General features: G+C 40.0%; 1 protein-coding gene across 1 annotated transcript in view; it reads right to left on the minus strand.

Annotated features, from left to right (window-relative positions):
- The window catches only part of PLAC1 (placenta enriched 1), a 36,807-nt gene extending 19,351 nt beyond the window's left edge, over window positions 1–17,456 (minus strand). The window contains exon 1 of the mRNA XM_050776677.1: window positions 17,385–17,456. The gene's annotated coding sequence lies outside the window, so the exon portion shown is untranslated. The remainder of the gene's footprint in view (window positions 1–17,384) is intronic.
- Window positions 17,457–19,672: the final 2,216 nt, after the last annotated feature.

Genomic DNA, 19,672 nt, shown 5'->3' on the forward strand with positions numbered 1-19,672 from the left:
AACACGAGCACTGAACGTGCACACTGACCATCCAAGGGACTGACACTGAAGATTACGCTTTTTCTGGGCAACATTTTAAAACCTTATGTGTGAGGGTTTCTCAGTGCCCTTCACAAGCTCAACTTCTGTTCCAACATTTGTTTCAAATTAGATTTCCTTCCATAAAAATACCGCTTAACGACACACATGCAGAATATGCATTTGGCTTTTCCTGGGTGTTAAATATTTTATTTGATGTGCTGATTTTGTTACTACATCACTGGAAAATTAATCCACAATGAATTGCCTGTGTGACAAGCTCTCACCACAGAAGCAACAGCGATTTGAATCTTGAATCCTGGATTCTTTATCTCTTGCTCCCTGTGAGCTCCTAGCCTCAATTTCACACCCGATCTCCTGTTACCCACAAATTCTGCAACTGACACATAAACAGGCAGAATGTCTTTCTCCCTAAATAAAAACAACAAGGAATCAGAAAAACAGGGCAAGGATTCCACCTTTCGTGACGCCACTTAAAATTTAAAAAGTATTTTAGGCCGGGCGCGGTGGCTCACGACTTTAATCCCAGCACTTTGGGAGGCCAAGGTGGGTGGATCACGAGGTCAGGAGATCAAGACCATTCTGGCTAACACGGTGAAACCCTGTCTTCACTAAAAATACAACAGAAAAAAAAAAAAAAAAAACAAAAAAAAAAGCCGGGCGTGGTGGCAGGCACCTGTAGTCCCAGTTACTTGGGAGGCTAAGGCAAGAGAATCGCTTGAACCCAGGAGGTGGAGGTTGCAGTGAGCTGAGATTGTGCCACTGCACTCCAGCCTGGGCGACAGAGTGAGACTCTGTCTCATATATACATATATACATATATATATATATATATATATTTTTTTTTTTTTTAAAGAGAACCATTAAGCCAGATCTTGCTAACACATGTAACTTCTTGATTAGTTCCACATTCACATCATCTCTGCCTTGAGTTGGTTCTGGGGTCTGACTTAGCAAGCTTTTTAAAATCTCATTCCACATGTGCTGAGAGTGAGGGATATCTGTGAGTTGCTCATTATTGTTTAAGTTAAAAAAAAATAGTGAAGACCACAGCTGACTTCCAAAGTAGGCAACTCCAGCTCATGGGTTAATGAATGAGCCCCAGGGAGTATGTTTATGATGTTCTGAGATGGGGACTCTGAGGTGGGGGTAATTTTGGCCCAAAGGCAGCTGGTTAGGCAGCTGGTAGAGAGCAGCTGCAGGAACGGGACTATTTCTAGGGGGGGTTAGAATTTAAAGTTGGACTTGTGGACAGAACTGTTCAAGTTGAGCTGCCCCTGGGTTGAATTCTCCCCCTCAGTATAGGTTACCAGCTTATGCTTTGACATCAGATGTACAAGGAGTTGGGGGAGGGAACTAGGGGTGAAAAGAAGGACCCCTGCCTACTTCCTGAGTCACAGCATTACCGGGGAGAAGTCAGGACCCAAAGGTGCCCATTGCCATGTGCCCTCCTTCCCCTCTCCATGATGTTTTGATGGAACTTAGCATTTGAGAATGTACCGCCAACAGGGCTCTCATTTGAAATGTAAAATGTCCTTTCATAACTGTTGGAAAGGAGGTCTGTATACATAGAGAGCATCTAGGATTTGCCCATTTCTGTGAAAAAAAATTCTTCCTGACTGTAAATCCTGTGCTCTGTAAATAATTTTTGGGTCCAAGAAGACCAACAACTTGCATTTTCCTACCCTACCGCCTGCCCTGCTTTTGAAGCCCACAGCGAGGGGAGGGGGAGAGGGCATCTGGAGGGAGGAGACGGCAAATGGATCCAAACACACATATTTATTTAGTAAACAAGCTCATCATCTCCTCAATTTTAAAATTCACTGTGAGCAAATACAAGCACAGACTTCACTTGGAAAAAAAAAAAAAGTACAGCATTCCCCTTAAAGCGATTTGGTAATTGCAGGAAGGAGAGAGCAACATTCCACCCAGGTGCTCACTACAGCACACCTGTGGGTTTGGAAACAAAGTCTCAGCTGTTAAACCTGAGGGGCTGTGAAGCCACCTTTGGATTAGGCTGTGAAAGGAAGAGTGGTAGGTGAAGGACGCAGAGGGCAGCTAGGCCCCTTCTTTCCAGGGAACTCCAAGGTCATCTTGCCGCCTTCTCCCTCTCCTCCTCTTCCTTCTCCTCGCTAACATTTTTTTTTCTCTCTCTCTTTCTTTCTTTCTTTCTTTCTTTCTTTCTTTCTTTCTTTCTTTCTTTCTTTCTTTCTTTCTTTCTTTCTTTCTTTCTTTCTTTCTCTCTCTCTCTCTTTCTTTCTTTCTTTCTTCTTTTTTTTTTGAGATGGAGCCTCGCTCTGTCACCCAGGCTGGAGTGCAATGGCATGATCTTGGCTCACTGCAGCCTTTGCTTCCCAGGCTCAGGCGATTCTCCTGCCTCAGCCTCCCAAGTAGCTGGGACTACAGTGTGCACTACCACGCCCAGCTAATTTTTGTGGTTTTTTTGTTTGTTTGTTTTGGTAGAGATGGGGTTTCGTCGTGTTAGCCAGGTTGGTCTCGAACTCCTGACCTTGAGTGATCTGCCCGCCTTAGCCTCCCAAAGTGCTGGGATTACAGGCATGAGCCACCGCGCCCAGCCCTCATTCACATTTAGGGAGTACTAACAACATGCCAGGCACTGCACATAGGGCTTTGTGAGCCTTGCTTCATGTAGGCTTCACAGTGTTCTGAGGTACGGGCTGTTATTATTCCCATGTGAGAGAGGAGGAAACTGCAGCCTAGAGACTTTGGGTGACTTGCTCACGCAGGTCACATCCTAGTAAGTGACCAGGAGTCAAGGCCAAGCTGAGCTCACTCCACAGCTGGTTCTCTCCCCACAGAAGCCAGACATTTCTTTAAGGCTCCCTTTGTGGGCTGGGTGCGGTGGCTGGGGCCTGTAATGCCAGCACTTTGTGAAGTCGAGGAGGAAGGTTGGATCACTAGAGGCCACGAGTTTGAGACCAGCTTGGGCAACAAAATGAGACCCCTGTCTTTACAGAAAAAAAAAAAAAAAACTAAAAAAATAGCCGGTCACGGTTGTTGGCACGTATAATCCCAGCTACTTGAGAGGCCGAGCTGGGAGGATCACTTGAGCCTGGGAGTTCGAGGCTGCAGTCAGCTATGATTGTGCCACTGCACTCCAGCCTGGGTGACAGAGTGAGACTCTGCTTCAAAAAAAAAAAAAAAAAAAAAAGCCTCCACTTGTGGATCCTGTTAAGATGTTGATTGCTCTAGGGAGGCGTAGCCCTTTAAATCCCTCAGTTCTCCAGAATAACTTCATGGAAGAGAGGGCCCAGTTACATCACAGAAAATGGTAAGTGGGGGAGATGGCACCAGTAAGATGCTTCCCAATTTTCCTTTTTCTCTCACTTCATTCAAGTGCTATTCATGGTGGCCTCTGCCGTGGCTCGCAGGCATCTTCAGGTTGTTCGTAAGACCCACTAGCTTTTAATGAGGCAGGCAGCGAGGGGAGGGGACAGGGATTAAAATCAATGTTGTTCTGTTGCCTCCCTTCGTAACCTCCAAACTACAAAAAAAGGGCACGTTTCATGCAGAATAAAACAACTGTCAGGATATTTCTTATTTTTATGAACTGGTACAGTTTTACCCCCACTTAAAAAATGTGATTGACCCTAGAAAAGCCCAATTTATAAGGTTCTGGTACTTGTATTCTTTCTCAGAGCATTTTGAAGAAGGTTTACATACAAAGAGGATGCATATAGAAAAGTGATATAAAAACACCCTTGAATAGATTTTCTTTAACTATGATTTGATTAGCTTACCCCCTCTTTAGGGGGAAAGCTATCGATTTTCTAGCTGTTTTGCTGAAAAATACTCTCATCTTCAAACTCGGTAATATCTGAATCTTGCACCCCTTTTTTTCTAGAACCCTTTATTTATTTATTTATTTATTTATTTATTTATTTATTTATTGTGAGACAGAGTCTTGCTCTGTCGCCCAGGCTGGAGTGCAGTGGTGCGATCTCGGCTCACTGAAACCTCTGCCTCCTGTAGAACCCTCTTTTCTGTTCTGTGTATGCTGGAGTTAGTCCCTCCTTGTGTGGGGAACCCACAGGAACCTGTGGTTGTTTAGTTATTGCAAAATGCTGGTGAATAAATGACCGCATCTACAGCTGGGGAGCAGGCCCAGGATGGATGTGGGGTGAGGGTGCTGTGAAGAAAATGATCTCACCAGAGCACCATTGGCCAGGAGAGAGAGGAGCCTGGAGAATACTTAAGGATGGAGAAAACACAAGCTGGAGGAAGTGAGAAGGAGACATTTGAGAGAAGGGATGAATTCAATCAAGAGTAGCAGAGAGCAGAAGAGTAGCTGGGGAAAAATGTGACTGACTTAGGGGCCCAGGGAGAAAAATGAATTCAAGCAACACAGGGCATCTGATCGAGGGAGGGGTTGAGCAACAGCTCCGGTGTCAGGTGGCTATGAGGAGAGCACTGGATATTGAACGTGGAACTCAGCCAGAAAGGACCCTGTTTCCCTGAAGGGACTGGGTGGAGGAGGTGCGGGGAACCTAGGTGGCCTGGCACTAAATCATGGTATATTGAGAAGAAAAGGCAAGCTTATGTGTGAGAGGCTAAACAGGTTGGACTTGTCCCTGAAATGTTCCGACTTTGAGCATGTTCCTCCCACCCCTCCAGTTTCTCCCACTGGTGGAATCTCTGTTTCCTAACTGGCTGGCAGGGAGGGCTCCAATCTGAGTGACAGGAAATGGGAAACCTGGAGAAGCCTGAGGAAGAATATTGGGGTCCTAAAGTCAAAGTCTAAAGTGCAGCCTCCTCTCAAATCCTTTGTGCTTGCCTAATTCGCTTGTTCTCTTGGGGAAAATAAGTATAGGGGATGGAAATCATAATTTTTAGCTTGGGTAGCCAATGGTTCCATCAACCCCTGGGCTCTACTGGATGATTTCAAGGGATATTTGGTGGGTGGAAAGAAACCCCTCCAATGATGGATACATGAGTACTGATGTCTACATTTTCATGTGCAGAAGATTCCGGGCTTGGGATTCTGTACCTCAAAGAACGTACAATGGAGCCGGGCACAGTGGCTCATGCCTGTAATCCCAGCACTTTGGGAGGTCAAGGTGGGTGGATCACTTGAGGTCAGGAGTTCGAGACCAGCCTGGCCAACATGGCAAAACCCCATCTTTACTAAAAATACAAAAATTAGCCAGGCGTGGTGGGGTATGCCTGTACTCCCAGCTACTTGGGAGGCTGAGGCAGGAGAATCGCTTGAACCTGGGAGGCAGAGGTTTTAGTGAGCCGAGATCGCGCCACTGCACTCTAGCCTGGGTGACAGAGAAAGACTCTGTCTCAAAAAAAAAAAGTACAGTGGACCTCCAGACTCAAAGGTTAGGAAACCATTGCTTTCCTATCATTAGTCCATGTAGTCAAACAGTACTTTTCATTACAGGGCATCCCTGTAGCTATTCAGTCTTATCCAATGTGGGATAGGGAGTTTTTTCCTCTTTTGTAAGAGAGAAAATAAATACAAATGAGCCGGGCGTGGTGGCTCACACCTGTAATCCCAGCACTTTGGGAGGCCGAGATTGGCGGATCATGAGGTCAGGAGATCAAGACCATCCTGGCTAATATGGTGAAACCCCATCTGTACCAAAAACTACAAAAAATTAGCCTGGCGTGGTGGCACGTGCCTGTAGTCCCAGCTACTTGGGAGGCTGAGGCAGGAGAATTGCTTTAACCCAGGAGGTGGAAGTTGCAGTGAGCAAAGATCGCGCCACTGCACTCCAGCCTGGGCGACACAGCGAGTCTCCATATTAAAAATAAATAAAAAATAAATAAATAAAATTTATTTTTCCTTAACATGATTTTGAGTAATTATGTTTAAGTCAATCAGAGTCTTGTTACCTGGCTTCATTCATCCAACATATATGTACTGAGCACCTTCTTTGGACCAGTACTGTGTTAGGTGCTGGGAATATCAAAAAGGGAACTAACACAGGGTTTCTACATTAATGGAGTTTACAGTCCCAAATGGGAGACAGGAAGTAAATAGATAAACTCACACATCATTACTTAGTATTAGATAATTGATCTCAAAAATGTGTAATTACATTTGCGATAAATGATACAAGGGTTATATGCAAGTGTTATAATAAAGAGTGCATAACAGAAGGATCTAACCTATTCTTGGGATCTAGCAAGGCCTCCCTGAAGAAGAGACTTTTTTGTTTTTTTGAGACAGAGTCCCACTCTGTCGCCCAGGCTGGAGTGCAGTGGTATCATCTTGGCTCACAGCAACCTCTGCCTCCCAGGTTCAAGCGATTTTCCCACCTCAGCCTCCCGGGTAACTGGGACTACAGGTGCAAGCCAGGACGCCCAGCTAATTTTTTGTATTTTTAGTAGATACCAGGTTTTGCCATGTTGGCCAGGCTGGTCTCGAGCTCCTGACCTCAAGTGATCCCCCGCCCCCTTAGCCTTTCACAGTGCTGGGATTACAGGCATGAGCCACCACACCTGGCCAGAAGAGACATTTTAACATCAGTTGTCAGACATAGAGTTGGGGGTGCAGATGGGGAAGATAGCACATGTCAAGAGAATGGCCAAGACCAGCACTACAGAGCTGGAGCCCAGGTCAGCAGAATCCTCTTCATACAACTCGGTGTTATCTTCCTCTCTTCCCTGCCATTTTCCCTATGCCACTACCAACCATCACCCTTTCCCCTCATTCGAGCACAGCTCAGGTAGGTCTCTATCTTTCATCTTCGAAAATGAATCAATAGAGGCCAAAATCTCATTGCATGAAAATCTGTCATCTTGGAAATGTGTGTGTGTGTGTGTGCATGTGTGTACACGTACACATGTGTGAATGCGTGTGTCTTGCAGATATGGGATAATAATATTTAAGAAACATTGCCTTAGAGATTGCCACTTCTCATACACTGCTACAAAATTGAAATCACCTGGGTGTTTCTTTTTGCCAGTTTGTCTTTTGAATCCCAGTTAATCGAAGCTAGAATGTTTGCAATGGCAGAGGAGTGAGGAGTGGAGATCTTTGTGCAAACAATTTTGGCACTCAAGGTAATACCCTTAAGGTCCATCCAAGTTATTGTCCATTCTTTTTTATTGTAGCACGGTTTGTTTAATTATTCACCTATTGAAGGACATTTTGGTTGTTTCTAGTTTTTTGCTATTACGAATAACACTGTTATAAACATTCACGTCTGAGAATTTGTGTGGACATAAGTTTTCATTTCTCTGGGATAAATGTCCAGGAGTGTGATTGCTGGGTCCTATGGTACTTGCATGTTTAGTTTTATATGAAACTGCCAAAGAGTTTTCCAGAGAACCTGTAGCATTTCACATTCCCACCAGCAATGTCTGAGAGATCCAGTTTCTCTACATTTTCACCAACATTTGGTATTGTCACTGTTTTTTTTATTTCAGCTGTTCTAATAGGTATATAGTGACATCTCATTGAAGTATTAATTTGCGTTTCCCTAATGATTAATGATGGTGAACATCTTTTCTTGTCTTTACAATCCATGTTTCTTCTTTGGTGAAACGTATCTTTATGTCCTTTGCCCATTTTCTAGTTGGATTTTGTTTTACTGTTGAGTTTTTTAAGGTTCTTAATGTATTCCAGATATGTGTCATTTGTCAGATGTACGGTTTGCAAATATTTTCTCCCATTATGTTATACAAATTGTCTTTTCATCTTCTTTCACAGAGTAAATGTTTTATATTTTGGTCAGGTCCAATTTATTGATTTTTCCTTTCATGGATTGTGCTTTTGGTATCAAGTCTAAGAACTTTTTGCCTAAGCTCTAGATCCCAAACATTTTCTACTGTTTATTTAAACATTTTAAAATAGTTTTTATGTTTAACTACATCATCCATTTTCAGATACTTTTTGTATAAAGTATGAGTCTTAGATTGAGCTTTGTGATGGTTAATTTTATGTGTCAACTTGGCTAGGCCACAGTACCCAGATATTTGGTGAAACACCTCTGAATGTTGCTGTGAGGGTATTTTGTTTTTTAGAGGAGATTAACATGTAAATCAGTAGACTTTGAGTAAAGTAGATTACCTTCCATAATGGGGGTGGGCCTTATCCAATCAGTTGAAGGCCCCTCAAGAAGAGGGAATTCTGTCAGCGGACTGCCTTTGAACTCAAGTTGCAACATTAACTCTTCCCTGAGTCTCCAGCCTGCTGCCCTACCCTGCAAATTTTGGGCTTACCAGCTTCCACAATTCCATGAACCAATTTCTTAATCAATCAATCGATCAATCTCTCTCTCTGTCTCTTTTTCTCTCTCTAAACACACCCCCCATCACACACACACATCCTATTGGTTCTGTTTCTCTGGAGAACCGTGACTACTACAAGGTTTTTTTTTTCCCCTACCATGGATGTGTAATTTCTCCATCATCATTTGTTTAAAAGGCTATCTTTCCTCCATTGAATTGTGTGTGTATCTTTTAAAAAGTCAGTCGGTCATATTTATATGGGACTATTTGTGGGTTCTGTTCTGTTCTATTGATTTATGTGTCTGTCCTTCTACCAATACCACACAGTCTTGATTACTGTAGATATATGATGGGGTCAACTGATTCCTCCCACTTTATTCTTCTTTTTCAAACTTGCTTTAGCTATTTGTGTTCCTTTGACTTTCTGTATAAATTTGACATAAAATTATACAAAAATCTTGTTGCTGTTTTGATAGGAATTATGGTAAACATGTATATCAATTTGGAAATAATTGACACCTTTATGCTTAATCTTTAAAATGGATTTAAAGCATTTAAAGTACATGGTATGCCTCTCCATTGAGTTAGATATTTTATTTCTTTCCTCAGCATTTTGTAGTTTTCAACATACAAGTCTTATTCATGTTTTGTTAGATATACACCTAAGTCTTTTTTGAGCAATTATAAATGGTGTCGTATTTTTAACTTTGGTGTTTATGTATTCATTATTAATATATAGAAATACAATTGATTTGTGTATGCTTATCTTGTATCTCCTGACCTTGCCAAACTCGTTTATTAGTTCTAAGAGTTAAAAAAAAATAGTTTTCTTGGTATTCTCTATACAGACCATCATGTCATCTGAAAATAAGAAAATGTTCTTTCTTCCTTTCTAATCTGTATGCCTTTTATTTCCTTTTCTGGACTTTCTGTACTAGCTAGAATGTCCAGCACTATGATGAATAAGAGTAGTGAAAGTGCACATCCTTGCCTTTTTCCTGATCTAAGGGTGAAAACAATCAGTTTTTCACCATTAAGTAAAATGTTAGTTGTAGGGGTTTTCTTTTGCAGATGCTCTTTATCAAGTTGAGGAAATTCCTCTCTATTCCCTGTTTGCTGAAAGATTTTATTATGAATGGATGCTGAATTTTGTGAAATATTTTTTCCGCATCAAATGATATAATCATGTGATTTTTCTTCTCTAGCTGTTAATATGGTGGTTCACATTGATTGATTTTTAAATATTGAACCAGACTTGCGTACACGGAATAAACCTCACTTGGTCATGGTGTGTAATTCCTTCATATTGCTGAAGTCTGTTTGCTAATATTTTGTTATTAATTTTTGCATTTACTTTCATGAGTGATATTGGCCTGCAGTTTTACTGTTTTTGTCTGATTTTAGTATCAGGGTAATATTAGCTTAATAAAATGAATTGGGAAATATTTCCTCTACTTCTATTTTCTGGAAGACATTATGTACAATTGGCATTACTTTTTCTTTAAATGTTTATTCCCCAGTTGAAACCATCTGATCCTAGAGATCTCTGTTTGGGGAGTTTTTAAATTACGAATTTAATTTCCTTAATTGTTATGGAGCTACTACCTGTATTTATATTGGGTGAATTGTGGTAGTTTCTGTTTTTCAAGGAATTGGTTCATCGTTATATTTGTGTGTGTAAAGTTGTTAACCTTTTGATGTCTGCAGGGTTTGTAGTGGTATCCCCTGTTTTGTTTCTGATACTGGTAATTTGTTTCTTCTCTCTCTCTCTCTCTCTCTCTTTTTGATCAGTCTTGCTAGAGGTCTGTCAATTTTATTAAATTCTTTAGTTTTTACAAAGGAACAGGTTTTTCTTTCATTAATTTTCTCTATTGTTTTCCTTTTATTCAATTTCAACTCTTATCTTTATTATTTCCTTCCTTCTGCTTGCCTTGTGTTTATTTGTTCTTTTTCTAGGTTCTTGAGGTGGAAGCTTAGATTACTGACTTGAGACCTTTCCTCTTTTCTCATGTATAATTTAGTGATATAAATTTCCCTCTCAGCGTGGCTTTTGCCATGTCCCACAAATTTTGAAATATTATAGTTTTATTTTCAATTCAGTTCAATGTATTTTAAACATTTCTCCTGAGACTTCCTCTTTGACCCATAGATTATTTAGAAGGATGTTGTTTATTTTTCAAGTGTTTGGATGTTTTCCTGTTATCTTTCTGTTATTAATTTCTAATTTGATTCCATTATTGTCAGAGAACACACTATGTACAATTGCAATTCTTCTAAATTTGTTGTGGTTTCTTTTATGGCTCAGAATATGGTCTCTCTTGTTCTATGTTCTCCAGAATGTGTATTCTGCTTGTGTTGGATGGAGTATTCTATACATGTTGATTAGATCCTGTTATTGATGGTATTGTTGAGTTCTCTATCTTTGCTAATTTTCTGTCTAGTTGTCCTATCAATTGTTAAGAGAGGAGTGTTGAAATTTCCAACTATTGTGGCTTTGTGGATTTTCTTCTTTCAGTTCTATCAGTTTTTGCTTCACATATTTTGCTTCACAAACAGCTCTGTTGTTTGTTCCATGCACATTTAGGATTGATACATCTTTTTGGTGGGTTGAGCCACTTATCATTATATAATGTCCCTCTCTGTCTCTGATAATTTTCTTTCTCTGAAATCTATCTGATATTAATATAGACACTCATGCTTTGTTTTGACTAATGCTTGCATGATAAATATGTTTCCTTCCTTTTACTTTCAGTTGTCTTGTATCATTATATTTAAGGTGAGTTTCTTGTATAGTACATACTGTTGGGTCGTTTTTCCTTATCCACTCTGCCAGTCTCTGTCTTCTAATTGGTGTATTTAGACCTTATATGCATTTAATGTAATTATCGATATGTTAGGATCTAAGTCTGCCATTTTATTTTTAATTTTATTTTCTTTTTCCTGCCTTCCTATGAGTACTTGAATATTTTTGGGAATATTGTAACATTTTGACTTATCTGTAGTGGTTCTGAGTGTATATCTTTGTATAGATTTTGAGTGGTGGCTCTATGTATTACATTGTGTATACATAACTTATCACAGTCTACTGGTAATGTTATTTTGCCAGTATGAGTGAAGTATAAAAGCTTACTTCTGTTAATGTCTCTTTATCTCCCTAGTTTATGATATGATCAACTTAAATATTTCCTCTACATGCAATAAGAACTATATCAGACAGTATTATTATTTTTGCTTCAACCATCAAACAAAATTTTGAAGACTCAAAGAGGAAGGAAAGTCTATTGTGTTCACCATAGTTTTGCTTATTGTATTATTTCTTGCTTCTTGATGTTCCAAGATTTATTTTATCATTTCTGTTCTGTTTAGATAACTTCCTTTAGCTATTATTTTAGAGTAGCTCTGATGGAGACAGGTTCTCTTAATTTTCCTTCACCTGAGAATGTCTTGATTCCCACTTCATTCCTGAAGGATATTTTTGTGGGATATAGGATTTAGTTCTTTTCTTTCAGCATTTGAAAAATGTGTCAATTCCTTCTGGCCACATGGTTTCTGACAAGAAATCAACTGCCATTAAAATAATTGTTTCTCAGTTTCTCTGTCAAAGTATTGTTTTTCTTTTCTTTTTTGAGACAGAGCCTTACTCTGTTACTCAGGTTGGAGTTCAGTGTGGCATGATCATGGCTCACTGCAGCCTCTACCTCCCTGGGCTCAGTGATCCTCCTACTTAAGCCTCCCGAGTAGCTGGGACTACAGGTGTGCACCACCACACTTGGCTAATTTTTGTACTTTTTGCAGAGATGGGGTTTCACCATGTTGTCCAGGCTGGTCTCAAGCTCCTGGGCTCAAGCAATCCACCCACCTTGGCCTCCAAAAGTGCTGGGATTATAGGCATGAGCCACTATGCTTGGCCAAATCATTGTTTTTCCTCTGTCTGCTTTCAAGATTGTTTTCTTTGTCTTTAGTTTTCAGAAGTTTGACTATGATATGTCTTAGTGTGGATTTCTTTGGATTTAGCATGTTTGAGATTCTCTGAGCTTTTTGAATCTGTAGGTTTATGTCTCTTGCCAAATTTGGAAAATTTTCAGCCATTATTCCTTGAAATACTTTTCAGTCATAGTCTCCTCCTCTCATCCTGGGACTCTAATGACATGAATGTTATATCTTTTGTAATAGTTATACAGGTCCCTGAGACTGTTATTTTTTTCCAGTCTATTTGCTCCCTGCATAATTTCTGTTGTTATATACTCAAGTACTCTGATTTTTTTCCTTTGTCCCCTCCATTGTGTTGTTCACCCTATTCACTGAGATTTTCACTTTGGTTGTTGTGTTTTTCAGTTCTAAAGTCTACATTTGGTTCTTTATATATTCTTATTTGCTTACTGAGACTTTCTGTTCTTTTTATTTGTTCTGAGCATGTTTGTAATTGCTCATTGAAGCATTTTTATGATAGCTGTTTCAAAATCTTTGTCAGATAATTCTATATCAGTCATCTTAGTGCTGGCATGAATTGACTGTCTTTTTCATTCAGTTTGAAATCTTCCTGGTTATTGGTATGATGAATGATTTTCAATTGAATACTGTTCATTTTGGATATTATGTCACGAGACTCTGGATCTTATTTAAACCTTATGTTTTAGTGGTTTTATTCTGACATTGTTCTAGTAGAAAAAACTGGAAGAGTTGCCTTGTTACTGCCAGATTGGGGTAGAAGTTCAGTCTCGCCACTCAGCCTTTGCTTGGACAGTTGGAGGTGAGGGTTACAGTTTCTCCTGCGGTGTTTGGCTGCAGTAGAGCAATAATGGTCTAAAAGTTTTCTGTCTTTCTAGGATGCCCCTTTTCTGGTCCTTTGGCTAGAGAGAGTAGGCTTTTGTTGGGGCTTTGGAAAAATCTGTTCCCACCGGTGTTTTCTGAATTGCTAGCTTCTCTAGCAGCCAGCCTGGGATATTCGAGGCAAAAAGAAAGCTCAGGGAACTCACGAACATGTCACTCTTTGAGTCTCAAGGTCCTTAGTCAGTCTATCTTCTCTCCACCTTTCTTGGTTGTCTTATGTTTGTTGTATATATAATAACTAGGGTTTATACTTGTACTTAGTGAAAGGAATAGAGAAAAGTACATCTACTCCATCTTTCTAAAAGCAGAAGCTGACTTTTAGGATCCCATATCTCTGATTAGTTATTAAATCTCATTACTTATCTCTGAAGTTATGGTGTTAAAAACTCACATTTTAATACACCGTCTTTGTTGAATGAGTGGATCATACTCGTGTAGCTTGTGAGATGTTGCAGCAGAATTATTGACTAAAGTGTCCCCTGAGCTCGTCAGCTGCTGAACTGGTGACAGATTCCTTGAGTCTGTACTGCTTTTTAACTAACAAGTCTTCAGTATGTGCCCAGAACTGCACTGGGTGTTTAAGAAACTATGAAGAAAGATGTGACCTCGACTCTCGGGGTATTTGATGTCTATTTGGGAAAACAAGAAAAGTGAATTCTCCATTTCAGGGTGTAGAATATAGTAGACACTCAATACATGCTTGTTGCATGAGTGAATGCTGCTGAACACATGCTAATTGCCCCTGAATGACAAGTGCTAAACTAAACTGTGTCATGCAGATTAAAAGTGCTGTATGAAGCCAGAAGAGAGGCAAGAGTATGGCTGAAGTGGTCAAGAAGGGTTGTTTTTTTAAGGAGGTAGAGGTTGAGTTGCCTTGAGAGTATGTTAGGACCTGGAGGTCGTTTTTGAAGGAAAAAATTGACAGGACTTGTTAACAGACTGTTTGTGGGGGATGAAATACAGTAAAAAGCAAAACAGACTTTGGTTCAGATCCTGGGTGACAGGGAGATGAGGGAAACACCATGAGTTTGACTTTGTACCTGATTAGCTTGAGCTGTTAGCAAAACATCAAGCACAAGTACATAGTAAGTATTTGGAATATTTGGAGCTGAAGGAAAGATTCTACTAGAAAAACCCATCTTTTCACTTGAGAGTCTCCAGAAGATATGGGAACTATCACAACTTAGCAGCCAACAAATGATGTGAGCTAAGGTAGTTAATAACCTGTCTCTGGGTAAATAACCTCTCTCCTCATGTATAAAATGAGGTGTGCTGGTAGGTGGTTTTTTAATGAGATAACATTTGGATTAGCATAGTATCTGGTATTTGGAAGGAGACCTATACTTGCTGGAATATTTTCCTTCCAGCTCTAAAGGTCCAGGATTGTGTGATTTCTTTGAAATATGAACTGTCCTTAATACATCTGCTGATATGGTTTGGCTGTGTCACTGCCCAAATCTCATCTTGAATTGTAGTTCTCATAATCTCCAAGTGTCGTGGGAGGGACCTGGTGGGAGGTAATTGAATCATGGGGGTGCCTACCCTCATGCTGTTCTCATGATAGTGAGTGAGTTCTTACAGGATCTAATGGTTTTATAATAGGCTTTTCTCTTTTACTTGGCACTTCTCTCTCCTGCCACCATGTGAAGAAAGACATGTTTGCTTCCCCTTCTGCCATGAGTATAAGTTTCCTGAGGCCTCCCCAGCCATGTGGAACTGTGAGTCAATTAAATCTTTTTCCTTTATAAACTACCCAGGCTTGGGTATTTCTTCAGAGCAGCATGAGAACAGACTAATACATCTGTCTTCTGTGATTGGGTTTTTCCCCAACCAGAGCCCATACTTTATATCACATGAAGCTAAGAATCTAGGGGAGGGAGAGTTGCACATGTTGTGTCTCAATCTTTTCAGACTTCCTAAGTTTTTCTATCTTTTGAGCATTTGCATTTTGCATGCTTGAATCAGAAAAGCCTCCATTTTGGCTGACTCTAGCCCTTCACTCTGGGGAGTAGAATGGGCAGGTAGCCATTAGTACACAGGAAGGGAGGGATTTGTGGTATCTTAAAGCCATTGGATTTTATTTATTTCCAGTTTGCTCAACATTTGTTCCACAGATCTGGAAAGTTTAAAAAGGGGTGGGGATGGAGAGAGAAGGATGAAAATTAACTAGGCCTAGAGAAAAGGATAAACATATTTTCCTTTCAATATCAAACTAAGGCTCAGAGCATTATTATTATTATTATTATTATTATTATTATTACTGTTATCATTATTATTACTATTATTATTGAGATAGGGTCTCACTCTGTCACCTAGGCTGGAGTGCAGTGGTATGATCACAGCTCACTGCAGCCTTAAACTCCTGGGCTCAAGTGATCCTCCTGCCTCAGCCTCCTGAGTAGCTTGGACTACAGGCATATACCACCACGTCTGGCTTATTTTTCACATTTTTTTCTTTGTTGAAATGGGGTTTTCCTTTGTTGCCTAGGCTGGTCTGGAACTTCTGGCCTCAAGCAATCCTCTCACCTCAGCCTCCCGAGTAGCTGGGACTACATGTGCATGTCACCAGACCTGGCTAATTTTTAAATTTTTTGTATAGATGAGGTTTTGCCATGTTGCCCAGGATGGTCTTGAACACCTAGGCTTAAGTGAGCCACCTACCTTGGCCTCCCAAAGTAGTAGGATTACAGGCATGAGCCACTGTACCCCACCCCTCAGAGTATTTAAATCTGAAATGACTTCTGGGCTTTATTTAGTTTTTCTAAAAACTGACCACTGCCGTAACCATCCATATGGCATCTGAAGAATTGACACTGAGTTCAAGAGTTTAAGACTGCAGTGAGCTATGATCAGCCCACTTCACTCTAGCCTGGGCAACAGAGTGAGACCCTATCTCATTTTTTTTTTTTTAAAGATGAAGATTTGACACTAGTTGGAGAAATGGTTCTATATCTCATTACTAGGATTTTATGAATGTCAGCCCTCTAGCATAAGTAGTAGTTAGTTCTTTAAAATTAAAAAAATTTGGATTTTAAAGTAAGATAAGCTCATTACAAAAATAAGAAAATGAAAATGACTCATAATCCCACAACATAGGGATAATTATAGTTCTGTGGTTTGTTGCTTAGGGACACGGTCACCCAGGCTGGAGCACGGTGGTGCAATCACAGCTCACTGCAACCTCAAACTTCTGGGTCCAAGGGATCCTCACATCTCTGCCTGCTGAGTAGCTAGGACTACAGGCATGTGCCACCATGGCTGGCTAATCATTGTTAATATTTCTATTATTTCTTTCTAGTCTTTTTTATTTCCTGCACACACACACACACACACACACACACACACACACACACACACACACACTTGGGATTTCACTGTATGTTTGTGTATCCTCCTTTCCCCTGCTTAATTTAGACCATGAGCATTTACTCAAGTCATTAAATATTCTTCTAAACATGATTTTAAATAATTACCTTGCATTTCATAGTATAAATGTTACTGCATAGGATTTCATAGTATGGACAACTTAAGTTGTTTCCACTTTTTCTCTATTTTAAATACTGCCACAATGAATTTCCATGTATTTGTATTTTTTGTGCATCTCTATTTCCTTTTACCATAAATCCTTAGAAAGAGAATTACTGGGTAAAAGGATAAGAACATGGTTAAGGCTTTCGAGCATTTTGCCAAGTTGCCCTGTGGGAGAGTTGTACCAGTTTGCATTCCTATTAGCGTTTGAGAATGCCTGACTCATTGCATTAACACAGAATATTTTACCATCATAGATACATGACACTCTTTTGGATCATTTCAATTCAAATGGCATTTAGTGAGCACCTACTATGTGTAGTGTACTGTGCTAGGCATTAGACTCTCTCCTGTTATACAGCATAAGTGCTAGATGCATAACACATGTACAAAGATGGTTAAAAATGCAAATGAAATATAACAACACATAAATCTCTATGGCCAGGGCTGACATCATTCAGCCTTTAAATGGTTACTCATTGAGTAAAGACACTGTGCTAGCTAATTTAAAAATTAATTTAGATCTTGTAAGCACTTAAAAAGCCAGAATGCATTAATATGAATCTTGCAAACAATAGAGGTTCCATTGTGATCACTTACACTCTATTTCCTGGTATAAATTAGAGTAGGAATGGAGAGGAATATTACAAATCCACATCTAAAAAATCAACAATCACAACTCATTTGGGTAAAAGGACAATTTCTGCTTTTGTCAGTTCCCTTTAGAAAGTTAACCTGTTGGTTATCAGAGAAGGGGGACACTGAACACACAGAAAACTAACCTCCTTCTGGCAGCTGGGGATAATTTGTCAGTTTCCTTTGAAATGTGGCTTTGTGCTCACTGGTGAAGGCAGCTGGAACAGAAAAAACATGACAGACAAAAGCTGAAATCCACATGAAGAAAGGTCTTTTTCCCAAAAACTACTGCCTGAGTTAGCAATGGTCAGAACAGAAAGTACATGCATATCTTCCCAGCAACAAGCATGTCTAGTACTAGAGAAGGCCTGCTATGTGACAGGAGGCATTTAGAATGGCTGTAGCCTTGAATAGGGCTGCTGGACAGCATTTGAACAAATCTTCCCACCCCCATGAAAAATCACACCCTCAAATTAAATCCACCTAAAACTGTGACTAAAGAAATGAAAGTATTATGTTTTTCAATCAGTCCAAAGCATTTACTATTCTGAAAAGGAAGATCTACTTACTATATAGTGGATGATAGTGCAAGAAGTAGAGGTTTCAGTATATGATTTCCAGTTAAAAAGTAACCAATAGAATAACTAAAAATAATGCTATCAAACTGGAAACAACTGAAAGAGTCTGCAACTGGTGAATGGATAAGCTGTGGTACATCCATGAGTGGAGTACTATTCAGCAATACAAAAGAATGAACAACAGATACATGAATCTCAAAATAGTTATACTGAGTGAAAGAAGTCAGTCTCAAAGGGTTATATGGTATATAATTCAATTTCTGGGCATTCTGGAAAAGACAAAATTGTAGCAACAAAACAGATCAGTGTAGGGGGTAAAGGAAGGAGTTGATTACAAAGGGCAGCATGAGGGGATTTGGGGGGTATGGAACTGTTCTGTATCATGATTGTCGTGGCAGTTACATGACTTTATGTATTTGCCTAAACTCATAGAGCTGTACACCAAAAAAGTAAATTTCAAAATAGCATGCTATTTTAAAAAGTGAATTTTTTAAAATCTCATAAAATAATGCTATCAACCATGGGGAGGCAGAAGAAAGAGAGGCAGTTGGGAGTAATGTTAAGTGAGCTAAATCTTCCATTTTTATAACAGGGAGTCAATAGATAATGTCCAAAATGCATAAATTAGGAATAGAAACAGAGTAATATTTAGAGATTCAGAAGTAACTATCAGATGAATTGCCAACAGAATCTGTTAAAAAATGGTTGCCTCTGAGGAGTGGGACTGGGGATGGGGAGGAGTGGGGCAGAGAACTGTTGTTTTTAATTGTCAGTTCTCTGTATTTTATATATGTGTGTGTGTATATATATAGATATTTGTTTCTTTTTTGAGATGGAGTCTCACTCTGTCGCCCAGGCTGGAGTGCAGTGGCGTGATCTCTACTCACTGCAAACTCTACCTCCCAGGTTCAGGCCATTCTCCTGCCTCAGCCTCCTGAGTAGCTGGGACTATAGGCGCCCGCCACCACACCTGGCTAATTTTTTTATATTTTTAGTAGAGATGGGGTTTCACTGTGTTAGCCAGGATGGTCTCCATCCCCTGACCTCATGATCCGCCTGCCTCGGCCTCCCAGAGTGCTGGGATTACAGGTGTGAGCCACCGCGCCCAGCTGCCTATTTCATATTGTTAAACCATGCTCATGTATTACTTGATTTAAAAATAAGTGTAGTGGAAAATGCATTGGACTGGGAATCCAGAAACGTGATCTCTAACCCTAATTCTGCACTAATTGAGCAAATCCCTTCCCCTTTCTGGACCTTGGTTTCCACATCTGCATGATAAAGGGGTTGGACTATATGATGTTTAAGATTCCTTTCATACCTAAAGAAAATTATAAAATTAGATTACTTGCATATCCACAACAATTCTTTGTTGAATGCCAAGCTATGAAACATGCATTTTTATTTTTAAAGCTGTAAGAGACTAACTCATCAAATTCAACTGTCTCCTTTTAACTGCTAAAGAAACCAAGATACAGATTCATTAAAAGATTCCCTTGGAATGACAGTTAATTGGCAACAGAGCTGGGACTAGAGCCCAGGGCTCCTCGTGGCTCTTTCTGTTGCACCACACAGCTTCTCCTAGGCCTAATGGAATCGGTCCTGGGCACCAGGGCTGACAAAAATTCTCTTGGATGACACCAGGGGTGTAATTCACATGCTGAAATGGTTTCATTGGCCTGAGAGATGAGTCAGAATTTTGGAAGTGGTCCCTGACACAAGCATGTATGATGCAATACCATAGGCATTCCAAAGTTGATCAAGGCTATGTTAAAATTCCAATTTTAGGATTCCGTTCCCTAATAATTGTCCAATAAGCTGCCCTTGGCAGCTACTGCTAGCCTACTGACTTCCCC

This window comes from Macaca thibetana, chromosome X (assembly GCF_024542745.1).
Source record: "Macaca thibetana thibetana isolate TM-01 chromosome X, ASM2454274v1, whole genome shotgun sequence".
Lineage (NCBI taxonomy): Eukaryota > Metazoa > Chordata > Mammalia > Primates > Cercopithecidae > Macaca > Macaca thibetana.